Genomic DNA, 12,332 nt, shown 5'->3' with positions numbered 1-12,332 from the left:
TTGCTGGGTGAAGGACTCTTACACACAAACAAGAGGCAGAACTGACTAAGCCCCTGATAACAGATTTAATAATTTTATTAAGATGATGTTGAAGTAAAAAGGTACAGAGTTTAAGCATAGAAGTTTCTGGTTATCAGGGAATAAGGTACAGATTATCAAGGGGTGCGAAATTCGGTTTAGGAATGGGTGGCATAAGGAATACATAATCTGCAATCTCCCCGATTTGGGGTAAAAGTTTAACCGGTCAAAGTACAGACATTGAGATATGGGGGTATGTTGTTCATATAATGGCTATGTTCAGGCGTGGAGTATAATGAGTGGATACGATGATGAGGATGGATTTACCCTCATTTGGTGGGATTTAATGTTCAGTGAGTTTAAGGTTCCAGTTCATATGGTCCAATGGAAAAAGTCTCTGAGTCCCTTTCCCATAGTTGATGCACATTGTCATACCGGCTCACATCTCCTGGTACTGTCGGTGGTCGGTGATGTGTTCGATCTAGATGTCCCTGGACCATCAGATGGTGTCCGAGACCATGAGGCGCCGCATTATCCGTGTATAGCGTCTACCGATCCCACAGGTCCACAGCACACGCTCATTACAGGGGTCCCAAGCGCCCAGGGCTCCGACGATCAGGGCATCCATCTGCACCTCATAGCTCTTTGCTCTCAGGGTGTCAGCCAGAAGGACGTATTTTTCCAGCTTACGAGCTCGGGCTTCGCGGAAGACCGGGGTCCTGTTCTCAAAGGAGACCATGACGTCGACGAGGATGATTTTTTTCTGGGCTTCGTCGGTGACTACCATGTCAGGTCACAACTGGCTGTCAATACCGGGGATGGCGCAGTTCACGGACACCTCCCCCAGGCGTGGTGCGATGGCTTTCACCATGCCATTTAATTGGGGATTTAATTGGGGATTGGTCCTGCTTTGAGCAGGGGGTTGGACTAGATGACCTCCTGAGGTCCCTTCCAGCCCTGATATTCTATGATTCTATGCGGTTCTGGATGGCATTGTGGCACAGCTGCCAGGCTCTGGAGTGGGGCTTGCAGCTGCACAGGACGTGGGGCAGGGTCTCGTTGGAGTAGCCGCACTTCCTGCAACGCTTGTCTCGGATCCCGTGGCGGACGGCTCCGTTGAGTGGGACGCAGTTGAGCGGGGCACAGTGGATGAACCGCCAGTCGGCGAAACGGGTGAAGCCGCCCCCAGCGAGGAAGTGGTTGCTGGCGTCCTACTTGCTGGTCAGTTCGAAGGCTTTACCCTGGTCCGGTTTACGCTTCAGGGTTTCCACGTACAGTGAGTGGATGGCTGCCTTCAGGGTCCTCTCCAGCATGCCTCTGTTGTTGTCCTCGGACCTGATCTGCGGCACCAGGACTCCCAGCTCCTGGCATTCTTCGCACCATTCCCAGCAGCCGCCGATGCGCTTCCCCAGGCGACGCATGGCATTGCGTGGCATTGCGAGCGCGGTACCACAGTGAAGCGATATCGCGCCCATCCCATCCGAATTCGCCATCCAGGGAACCACTCAGGAAGCTGGCGGTGTCTTGGTTGGAGGGGCTCTGCCGATCCGCTTCTTTGTTGCATCATGGAGGGCGTTTGCCACGATGTTCCTTACCATGGCATCGGGACACATCAGCAGGCGGAAGGATCATCGCAATGTCACACAGGTCGCCCATGCAGGGGACGTTGGCACCACCATGCCTGTGGGCAATGTAGACCAGCTCATTGCTGGCTCTCTGGGGAAGGAACAGCCACTTCTTCACCAGCTGCTAGACGATCTTGTCTGCCTTGTTGAGGGGTACCTTCACCACGGCGGATCCCCTTAGGACGAATGAGATGCGGGGGATCAGGAAGGTATTCAGGGCGTTTATCTTCTGCCACGGTGCTAGCAGGGAGGCGTTGATCTTGGCGGCATCCTGCAAGATCTCCTGGATGGTGTCCTCGGGTGTCTGCCGGACACGGAAACCTGTCGGCGTGCCGAGGTGCTGGTACGCCTGCGCCTCTGCCAGGGGGATGATGGGCTCGCCCTGGATCTGGAACCCTGTCGTCTGCACCGAGTCCCTTTTGCTACCGTCAATGTGGAGAGATGCGCACTTCTTTGCATTGAAGCAGAGCCCCATCCAATCGGCAGCTTGACTGGTGGCATCTGGCATACATTGGAGGTTCTCTGGGTCGTCCGCGGTCAGGTCCAGGTCATCTGCGTAAGCCAGGACGCTCACCCTCTCACCATGGAGGTTGAAGCCGTCTGCGCCATTGGAGATTGCTCACAGCAACGGCTCCATGGCGAGGTTAAAGATGATGGGGCTGAGGGGACAGCCCTGCTTAACTCCACTCCAGATCGGGATCTCGGTGGTCTCCCCTTCGACCGAGCGAATGGGGGTGTTGCATCCCTCGTACACCTCTCGGATCACACGGAGGAAGTTCTCTGACATCCCAAATTCCTGGAGCGTGGCAAAGATGTGGTGGTGGGGCATGGACCCAAAGGTGTTAGCCAGGTCGAGCCATGCTACCGTGCACTGCCTCCACGCCCTTCTGGCCATTTCGATGATGGTTTGGAGGACAAAGTTGTGTTCATAGCAGCCCTTGCAGGACATGAAGCCTTTCTGGGTGGAGCTGATGGCTCCCCCGCTCACTGACCACTCCGTGATCCTCGACGCCAGGCAGCTGGCATAGAGCTTGTACATCGTGGAGCAGAGGAAGATGGGCCTCCAGTTGCGGGGGTCATCCCGCTCACCCTTCTTGTACACCAGTACCATCATGGCCTTCTTCCAGAAGCTGGGAGTCCGGTAGAATCGCTTGCACTGGTTGAAGAGTGTGTTGAGGACGAGGCAGCCGGGATCTCTCTTTTTCAGGAGGCTATAGGGGATGCCGTCTTTCCCAGGAACTGTGTTTTTTGTTTTTGAGAGTCTGGCCATCACTTTCTTGGGTGTAAAGTCAGTTTCCAGGACACCTGCTTTGTTGACACGGGGCAGGGGGCGGAGGCACTCTGGGCGCTGCTCGTCATTCTGGGCTGTGCGGTCGAATACATCCTTGAAGTAGCTGTAGAGACGCTCAGATGGGATCGTGCAGTAGGGCGAGGGCCCGTCGAGGATCTCCCTCATGGCTTTGGAGTGGTTTGCCCGGTACAGCTTTTGGATATGACATTGAGATATGGGGGTATGTTGAGGCCACTGCTGGATCGTAGCGGCGGCTGGCGTCTCTACTTCTGGCTCCCCTGGTGGTTTGGAGTAGGCGTTTGGAGCAGGCGTGGTTTGGAGCAGGCGTTCTGTGGGCAGGCGGGGCGTCCTCCTGGTTGGAACTTCTCCTGGGAGCGGTTTCTGCAGACAGTTCTTGGGTGAGCCTGTCTACGAGGAGGTCGAAGTCGTCAAAGGAAGCTGTCGCTTGTAGCTCCTCGGTCTAGGCAGCCTGCCACGGCAGCCCTCACCATCGGCTGCTGGCCCTCATGGTCCTCAACCTCTTCTGGTGCAGGCTCAAAGCCTGCATGGTCGGCCTGCCGTCTATCTCGTGAGTCAGGATTTCCTTCGGTTGGGTGCTGGGGCGGGATCTCTGGCGGGATGCTGGCGTTGCTAGTGGTCGGAGAGACGCGGTCCGGCTTGGGGGTTGCTGGGACACCGCTGGTCCTTCTATGACTGGCTGCTGCCTTGGCGGTTGCTGCTGGAGTGTGAGATCTCCCATAGGCAGTGTCCCGCAGAATGGACTGGGGGGCTGTGGTGGACCGTCTGGCGATGAGGGCCCAGTGCTTTCCTGTGGCTGCGGGGCTGGTTCCTCCAGTCTGGAGGTCTGGGAGCTCGCAGGGTGGTCTGAGGCTTGGCACTGGCTCCTCCGGCGGTTGGAGTTCGCAGGGCGGTCTGAGGTGAGGTTCTGGCTCCTCCGGCGGTTGGAGTTCGCGGAGTGGTCTGAGGGGCGGTGCTGGCTCTTCCGGCGACAGGATCTCGAGCAGCTATGCGCAGTGGGGTGCTGATACTTCTGGGGACGGGGACGTGCTGGGCAGGGGGCAAGGTAGTACTGAGTCGTCTCAATATGGAGATTTGCTTGGCGACGTGAGAGGGTGAGATGGGCCTCCTGCTGGCGAGGACCTGGGCGGTGTTCCCTGCGGCAGCAGGTACCTTCTGGATCGCAGCACCCTGTTGCGCTGGTCTGGCGATGGGGGCAGGCTTCTTGACGGCAGCTTGCACAATCGCTTTTCTTTGTTGAGGCTCAGGAGCAGCGGGCCGGCGTGCAGCAGGAGGGCTGGGAGCCGGGGCAGGAGACTGTGTTGTTCCCTTGAGGCGTTTCCTGCAGGCGACTTGGTGCGTCTTGCGTTGCTTCTGCGTCTCGAAGGGCAGGCTCAGAGGACACAGCTGAAGGCGACCCGCTTGCTGTGGCATCTCTTCAGGTGCCTGGTGATGCCACCGAGGAGGTGGAAGCTTCGGGGCAGAGAGCAGATGGGGCAGGTGAGCACGTCCGCAGCGAGGGGGTACTGCAGGTAGATGGTGTCCTCATTCCCTTGCAGCGGGGGGGTTCCAGCAGCATCAGCGGTATCGCTGGCTGGTTCATCCTAGTGTGGGCAGGTAGGGTCGAGAGGTCCGGCTGGGCGGGCATCCAGCAGGGACCTGGGGTCCCTCTGGGTGGTTTCTGAGGCTGGGCAGGCATCCGGCGAGGTGTTGGTGACCCTTTGGGGGGTCTTTGGAGAGATGCTGGTCCAGTCTACGGAGATTCCTCTCTTGATGGTGTGTAGAGCAGCGAGAGCACCACCAGCGTCAGCGACCTGGGCAGCTGCGGGGGTGGGAGATGGTCGCCTGAGAGAATCTTGCAGCTGCAGAGTGGGGGGGCTCTCCATTGGCGGCTGGTGTTGCTGGGGGGCGGGGGGGATGTTCCTTCTGGTTGTGATGTCCCGACAGGCCGGCCTCAGAATCCAGGATCTTCCTGGAACAGCATCTCGGAGGGGGTCCTTTGAGCAGCCACTGTTCTTCCCCTTCGTGCTGCTGGTCTGTAATGTTGTGGAGGCACCTAGGACCTTCTTTGTAGTCATTGTCCGAGAAACCTTCTGTGGAGCAGCAGCAGTGGTGGTGGTGGTACACGGTGCAGCTGGGGATGTCTCAGGAGCAGAGAGAGAATTTCCTTCCAAGGTAGCAGCAGCAGAATACACCTTCAAAGCAGCATCAGTTTTTCAAAAATAGCAGCCGGAGAATCCATCTTCAGTGCAGGTGTTGCAAGTATTCATAAGAAGAGATTAAACTGATAAGAACAGATACTACACTTGATCTTAGCTCATAGAGCCGAAAACCTGTGACTATGAGTAACTTTACTCACAAGCCTAGTCTCATTGAAGTCTTATACATAAACATTTGCATGATTGCCTGACTGACTTTACAGAGGAAACCATGAAACTGACTAGACACAAAGTGTTGCCAAATGCAGAAAGGCCCCAATACAGCAACACATTTAAGCACATGAGTAATTCCAAATGACATTAACTAAAGCAAGTGGTTAAGTGCTTTGCTAAGTAGGAATGGCTTTTTGCATAGGGTCCAAAGTAGTAAACTGTAAAATTAAAAGAAATAATAATGTTTTCTTGAATTTCAGTTACAGGAAACTTAATTGGTACTTGTAAAAATAGTAGGTGAAATGCATTCCAGAGACTACTGTGATTTTAAGTTGATGGTGTTCCTTTAACAGTCCTAAAATCATTCATCTTATAAAAATCCAGCCACAGTATTTGATTCAATAACCTACAGCAGCAAATAACACTTCACATAACACTCTTCTTTCTTCCGTTCTTGAAGGTGTCATCCTGCGTGGTAGTATGCAGACTCTTCCTCAGTGGATGTTAGAACGGGTGCATGCAGGTAAGTCTTGAAGCTGGAACTGGATGAGACTTGGTATCACTAACTACAAGTCCTGGTCTAGCTACAGGCTCACCTAGGGTGACCAGACAGCAAATGTGAAAAATCGGGACGGGGGTGAGAGGTAATGGGAGCCTATATAAGAAAAAGACTCAACAATTGGGACTGTCCCTATAAAATCCGGACAACTGGTCACACTAGGCTCACCTCCACTGGCTCCTAATGTGAGAGACTGTCTGCCGCTCAGATGGACAGCCCGGAGTAACAGTTGAGCTACCCCTTAAGTAACGTGTGGTTGCTGAGCAGACTAGGCTGTCACATGATCTAACTGATCTAACCTTTTTCCGTGCTAATGTGAAAAAGGGGGCCAAACTCTCCATGAAGGAAGGTGTTCAAAATGGAGTCCTAGTTGTTGTTTAGCTAATCCAAGATGGAGACTGGGGAAACCATGTCAAAACAGATTTCAACCTAACAGTGTCTTCCTTGCTCCAGGATGCAAGCTAGCTAAATTAAAGCTAGCTCGGGTATGATAGCTCCAGCTGCAATCATGCCCAGTGACTGCAGTGTAGATACACTGATAAGTGCTTAGTTCTCCAACTTTAACAGGCCCACTATTCTGTGAGGTGTTTGTTTAAAAGGGCTTCACTCCAAATAAGAGATATGCAATGATTATCTGAGAGTGGGTTTAAAGGGACATTGGACCCCAAATGTCGCTTTCCTTCAAACTGATACAGTCTGGTATGGAATTACTTCCAAAATATCTTCCCCTCTCCTTTCCTATCCCCTGACCCAAAAATCTGTCACTTTCAGAGAAATGTACTAAAAAATGTTGGTGTTTATGGAAGAAGACCAGGCTACAGAGCCAATCAGCCATACTGCCAGTGAGAAAGGAGCAAGGACAGCCTTTCTGTCCTTGAGTTAACTAATGAATCTGTTGTCTCATTCCATAGGTGCCATCTATGGTGATGTTAGCATATGAATAAATAAGTTAAACAAAACAAAAGAAATGTTGACACTTTGCTCCATAAGAAAGGACTTGTCTACGCATACAAAGGTGCAGGGGGATGCAGCTGCACCACTGTAGCGCTTAGTGAAGAAACTACTTACACCAACAGGAGAGCGTCTCTCATCGACATAGGTACCCCACCTCCTCAAGAGGCAGTAGCTATGTTAACTGGAGATGCCCTCTCAATAACATAGTTCGGTCGGTATAACTGTGTTGCTCATATACCGACATACGTGTGTAGTGTAGACAAGCTAAAGGGTTTGCCAGGAGAAAGACAATAAGTGTGGTAAGGGAAAATACTGTTATTTTTTCTATTTTAAGAACGTTTTCCAAACAACTGAAAAGTAAAAGAAAAAAAAAACCAAAGCAGAAAAATTAAAAAGTGAAATGACAGTATTTTATTGTGACTCCACGATAGAGTCCGTATATTGACTATGTAATAGATTTATTCTGATCTCAGGCAATGTCTTATGATCTGTATAATTCTATAGGTGTGCCTGGTGTTATACAACAGAAGTGTACCAAACAAAGAACAGGGAAAGAATTTATAATCGAAAGGCATGAGCAGGTACAATACACTGAAATGCACAATACACTCTGTGTGACCCAATGGACTTCATAACTGGAATACTTCATGAAACATGCACTTTCAGAACATAGGAAACGTGAATTTTACATATTATTCAAAATTCATATCTTGTCCTGTATGTGAAATTCTGATTGAAATGAAAGTTTATTTTCTAATGAAAGCATAACTGTAAAATTAGGGTTTATCTCTTTATGGAGAGACATGATCCATCTGGTTTTACATTGTACACCATGTCATTCTTGAGGTGTCAGAGTCCCAGGATCTTTGCTTTTATAAGAATCTCTTGAAACCAGCTTACATCCAAACATTTGAAACAATTATGTCAGCACTGCTTTGGCTTCCATCTGTAGAAAAGACAACCGTTATTTTTCCCCTAAGTACAGTTTTGTGACCTCTAAGGTCCTTTTTGAATCATTACAATCTTTGCAAGATCTTTGGATTTTTCCCAAACATCATAAGCCAGATTCTGCCCCTACTTGCACTTGTATTTCTCCAGTGACTTCAACAGCACTATTTGGTAATTATAAAAGTGAGGCCAGAGTTTGTCCTTTAATAACTAGTCTATTTTATTAGCTTTTAACTGTTAGGGCCCTATCCTCAGCTGGTGCAAATAGAGCTGTGTGAATTTTCTTTGACTGAAACTCTTTTTCCATGAAAAATGCAGCTTCAGAGACAACTAGACATTTTTGCTAATTCATGGTGAATTTTAGTGGAATAAGATCAAACTCTTTAAGCGTAAAGAATGATTAATTAGTTCTTACCTGCATTCCTCAAAATCTTAGTTGCAATATCTTCTTCGTTCTGAATTGCTTGGTTCCTTCCTAAGATGCTTTCCTGTCAAATTGTCTTCATCAGGTCAGTGCACCTCCTGAACATGCCTCCAATGTTGTACGTAATCGTGTAAACTGCCCCTGCTGTAATGTTGCCCGCCTGAGTGCAATTCATAGATTCAAAAATTAGAAAGTTAGATGAGATGTGGGCTTTTTTTAGGGTTGTGTGTGTTGTATATGTATGATTTAGGAAAGCAGGCAACAAAATACACATAAGTTTGACTCTGGAAAAACTGAATCAATGTTCACTTGTAACAAAGGAAATACTTTTAAATATAAAAACTAGTGTCATAACTAGTGTCTGAACTCAGCAAACCAGTCATGTATTTGATGTCGTCACAGTTTGTTTCCAAGTCATCAGAAATAATTATGCAAGATAAGCAATTTGGTCAAGAAAAACTACTTTAGGGAATTAAGAGGTTAATTTTAATATGAGTGTAAATTTAATAGGGGACTGTAAACAGAGAAAGCAAGTTGGAATTACTGTGTGTGTGTATATCTTTATTCATCAAGTCACAGTAAGCAGCTTTGCTGACTTCAGAGCATGCAGTACACTAGCTAAAGTTACATGTACCCCACTGCCCTCTGTTGGAAAGATCATGTCAGAGCTTTTAACAAGTAAAGCATGTTAATTCCTTCTAGGTTGAGTTAGTGGAACTATTCTTTTGACTCACCAGGTTGACTATTTTTTGGACACAGAAGCTGTAAATTTTAATCCCCATGCTGTGTGTTTGTGGTTAGCTAATGACCCTGGTGTGTGTTTGTGTATACACAGTCACAGAATGCTCTAAGCTCTCATCTGCAAATAAGACTTTTTAATATAATGCGTCATTCCCTTCAGAACTATTGGTATTGTTTGAAGAAAAGGCATCAAATTGCCATCTAGCAAATTGAAATCCACGCCAAAAGCTACCTGCAATAGAAATAAATAAAATGAAGCAATACAATGGTTTACTTCCCCCAGCTACCAATTGTAAATGCACAGACACAGCTATCACTGGTAACCTGCAAAAAGCCTGACAAAGTATAACAGGAGCAGTAGAGGGTCACAGAAATGGGATATGCTAGAAGTGGATTTTAATTTAGACAGTGCTGGATTCTCCTGTTGAGCTGGCAGTAAGAAGAGGAGGGAATATTTACAGATTTAGTTTACCTAGGGATCAATGCTTGGATTTGTAAACTAAATAAATAATTAGTGGCAGCTTACCTTTAAGCCACTGGTATATAGAACATCAGAGACTTATAGACTAGAAGTTATTTACAGTTGTCTGTATACTTTTGTGGGTTGAGAAATAGGAGTTGGGGCCCTATTAAAGTATTCAGTAGTGTTTAGACTTGTCATTTAGAAGTTGATCAATAATATCTGAATTCAGTGTTGCCATTGAATTACAAGTGGCTTGCAACAGGATACATCACAGACACTAATTGTCACCTGTTTGTTCTGGAACTCTGGGAGGGGAAAAAAGGCAAGCAATTGGCTGAATTAATAATGGCAGCAGCATTTTCAGAAGTGGGTGAGGACAAGAGCTCTAATGGTGACAAGAGAAACTGGTGGCCCTGAATATGGAATATGGTTGAAGGATTTTTTTCTTAAATACTGAATTTGCAAAGAAACAGAGACAAAACAGGATGTGTGCATTAGGCCCTTGCCAGAAGCATCCACTGTTGAGGGATGAGGTGTTAAATTTCAGTGGAAATTTCAGTTGTTCGTTGCCTGATTATTGTTCCTTTACATTTTAAATTTCATGTAATCAAACAAAATTTTTAAAATAGATAGATCTGGTGCAGAGAGATCTTATGCAACATAAGTTTCCACGGTGAAAAATAGTTGTAGGAGAAAGATAAGATAAAAGGTAGGAGAAAGTTTATAAACATCCCTCTTTGCTATTTTGAATACTTTAATTTACTTTTTTTCTGCCTTTATGTTTTTCCTTATTTTCAGGAATGGTTTCCAGGGCTCTTGAGACCTGTTCTTTTGCAAGGATAGCAGAATTGCTGGTATCTTTGAATCCTGTTTAAGTGAATGGTGACAGGAACTGGTATTCTGTGTAAAACTTAAAATGACCTTCCCCATGAAAGCTGTTGTTGGCTATCTCTTGATACGAGGACGATGTCTGCCAGGGGGAAAGCCCCAGGAAAGTACAGTGGATCTGTGGCCCGAATCAGACACATGCATGCCAGCAAAATGTTCACCTTGCTTTGCAAGGGAAAGGTAGTTCCAGTTCTACTAAGCATCTTGAATTAGCAAGGTGTTTTTATTGCAAAGGAAGTTCAGTCAAGTTTTACAGTTGGGCCTAATCACTGTAGCACTCCCACAAGCTGATTAAATTTGTTGCCTGCAGAACACGGCAATCAAAAACCTACAAGCATTGATCAATAGAACTGAATTGCACTGTCAGGGCTTTCCTGAAGTCATATGTTGGCCCCTGCAAAAAATCACTTGGTTAATTACCAGTCTGAGTCCACCCTTTTGCCATGTGTTCTATCCACTGCCCTGAGTTCTGGAGGCAGTGCCACGAGTAGCCCATTGGGGCCCTAAGTAGGAATATTTCCCCCCAAAAAACAACACATGCTAATAATTAATAGGGGGCCACCTGGAGCTGAAGCAGTTGTCTGCTTATACCTAACACTGGCTCTGACTGGAGAGGATAAAGTTGTCTCCTCTCCCAGTACTGCACCTCTCATCTCTTAAGGATGGGACTCTATCCTGTCCTAAGCATTCTATCTAAGCCTGTGCTTCACCACAGGGACGTATGATATGAAAGCTGCTACTCCCACGTCATTTCTTTGGGGCCCAAGTGCAAGTGCAGAGCCACTGATTCTGCGTGCCTTTACAGGAGGCCCCTGCTCTGGCACAAGGGGGTCTCCAGGCAGACTTGGAATGGGGTGGAAGAGATCAGATGGCCAGGGTGTTCTTATGCATGGAAATTTCATGCCTCTGCAGTGCCCATTTGCCTCAGGAGTTAGGGAAAGCCTCAGAGCTGCCCTAACCTATGCCAGAAGCCAAGATGAGTCTAGGCTTCTCATGAATAGGAGATGCAAATCTCGGTTCTGTCCCTGCTCCAGATCAGGGATGAACCTGGCCCTTAACTGGGAACTATGTAGGTAAAATCTTGTGCTCAGCTTGAAATTAAAACATTTAACATGCCTAGTCCCCTTGTACCTCCTAGTGCTATGGTTAAGCACGTTTCTCTCTTCCTCATCCCTCTGCCTCTCAGCACATATCCCGTTTAGTATGACAGCTGGACTGCTGAATCCTCCTCCAGCCAGTCGTTGTCACAGTTGGCTGCTTTGATAATTACAAAAGCCTGTTCTAAAGTGAGGCTGTAGCTGCTAAGTAGCCTAGGCAGATTGCACTCCAGCCAAGGCACTAAGAACAACAGCAAGTTGCCGTGCAGCAGTAGAGGATATTAGTGATTCTGCGTCCTTCTCCCAAAGCTGCAAAATGCTGGGGGCCATCTGTCCTGGTACACAGTTGATAAACACATCTGAGGAATCAGCAGGCAAACATAATTCTCCTAAACCACCACTGACAGGAGCCCGCACATCATCCATTCCTTGCAATGCTGCTGTAACAGCTTCAGCCTCTGCTACAGTCCATCTTAAATCCCTCCCTCCATCCTCTCCTATGCTTTCCACAAATCCTTGCTCTCTTGGATTCGTGCTGCTTGACCCTCCATTTGCATTCATCTCTTATGTTCTAATCTGCTTTGTAAAGGCTGCTCTCTCATCTGTATCACTTTGTTCTTTAATCTGATAGCTGAAGCACTTTCAGATGTTTTCCTACACTGTCTCACATATATACTGTTAATCTTTTTAAAATAAAAATATCCCCTTAGAATGAAAAATGTCTCTCTGTTGGTTTTGCCTTTTTCTGTTTGGAAAACATTTCTCTCCCCACCATCCCTGTATTTGAAGTTTAATATTAAATGTGTCTTTTTGACTTCCTCTGGGCTTTAATTTCATTTTGGTTTGGAAGGAGGATCTAGCTGAAGATGTAATGCAGCTGGACAATTAGCCACTATAAATAGCTTTCGAAAGGGCTGGGAGATGCGTAGACCCCATGAACATCAGATTTGTGGCA

The 12,332-nt window shown here is 47.6% G+C and overlaps 1 non-coding gene across 1 annotated transcript; it reads right to left on the bottom strand.

The window, feature by feature from the left end:
• Nucleotides 1-5,068: 5,068 nt before the first annotated feature.
• On the bottom strand, nt 5,069-5,268 carry LOC114018530. The gene has a single exon (XR_003563834.1). It is a non-coding gene; the product is annotated as a U2 spliceosomal RNA (small nuclear RNA).
• Between the last annotated feature and the right edge of the window lie 7,064 nt (nt 5,269-12,332).

This window comes from Chelonia mydas, chromosome 6, assembly GCF_015237465.2.
Source record: "Chelonia mydas isolate rCheMyd1 chromosome 6, rCheMyd1.pri.v2, whole genome shotgun sequence".
Taxonomy (NCBI): Eukaryota; Metazoa; Chordata; order Testudines; family Cheloniidae; genus Chelonia; species Chelonia mydas.
Note: the sequence above shows the minus strand (reverse complement) of the source record. Positions and strands in the feature narration are given on the sequence as shown.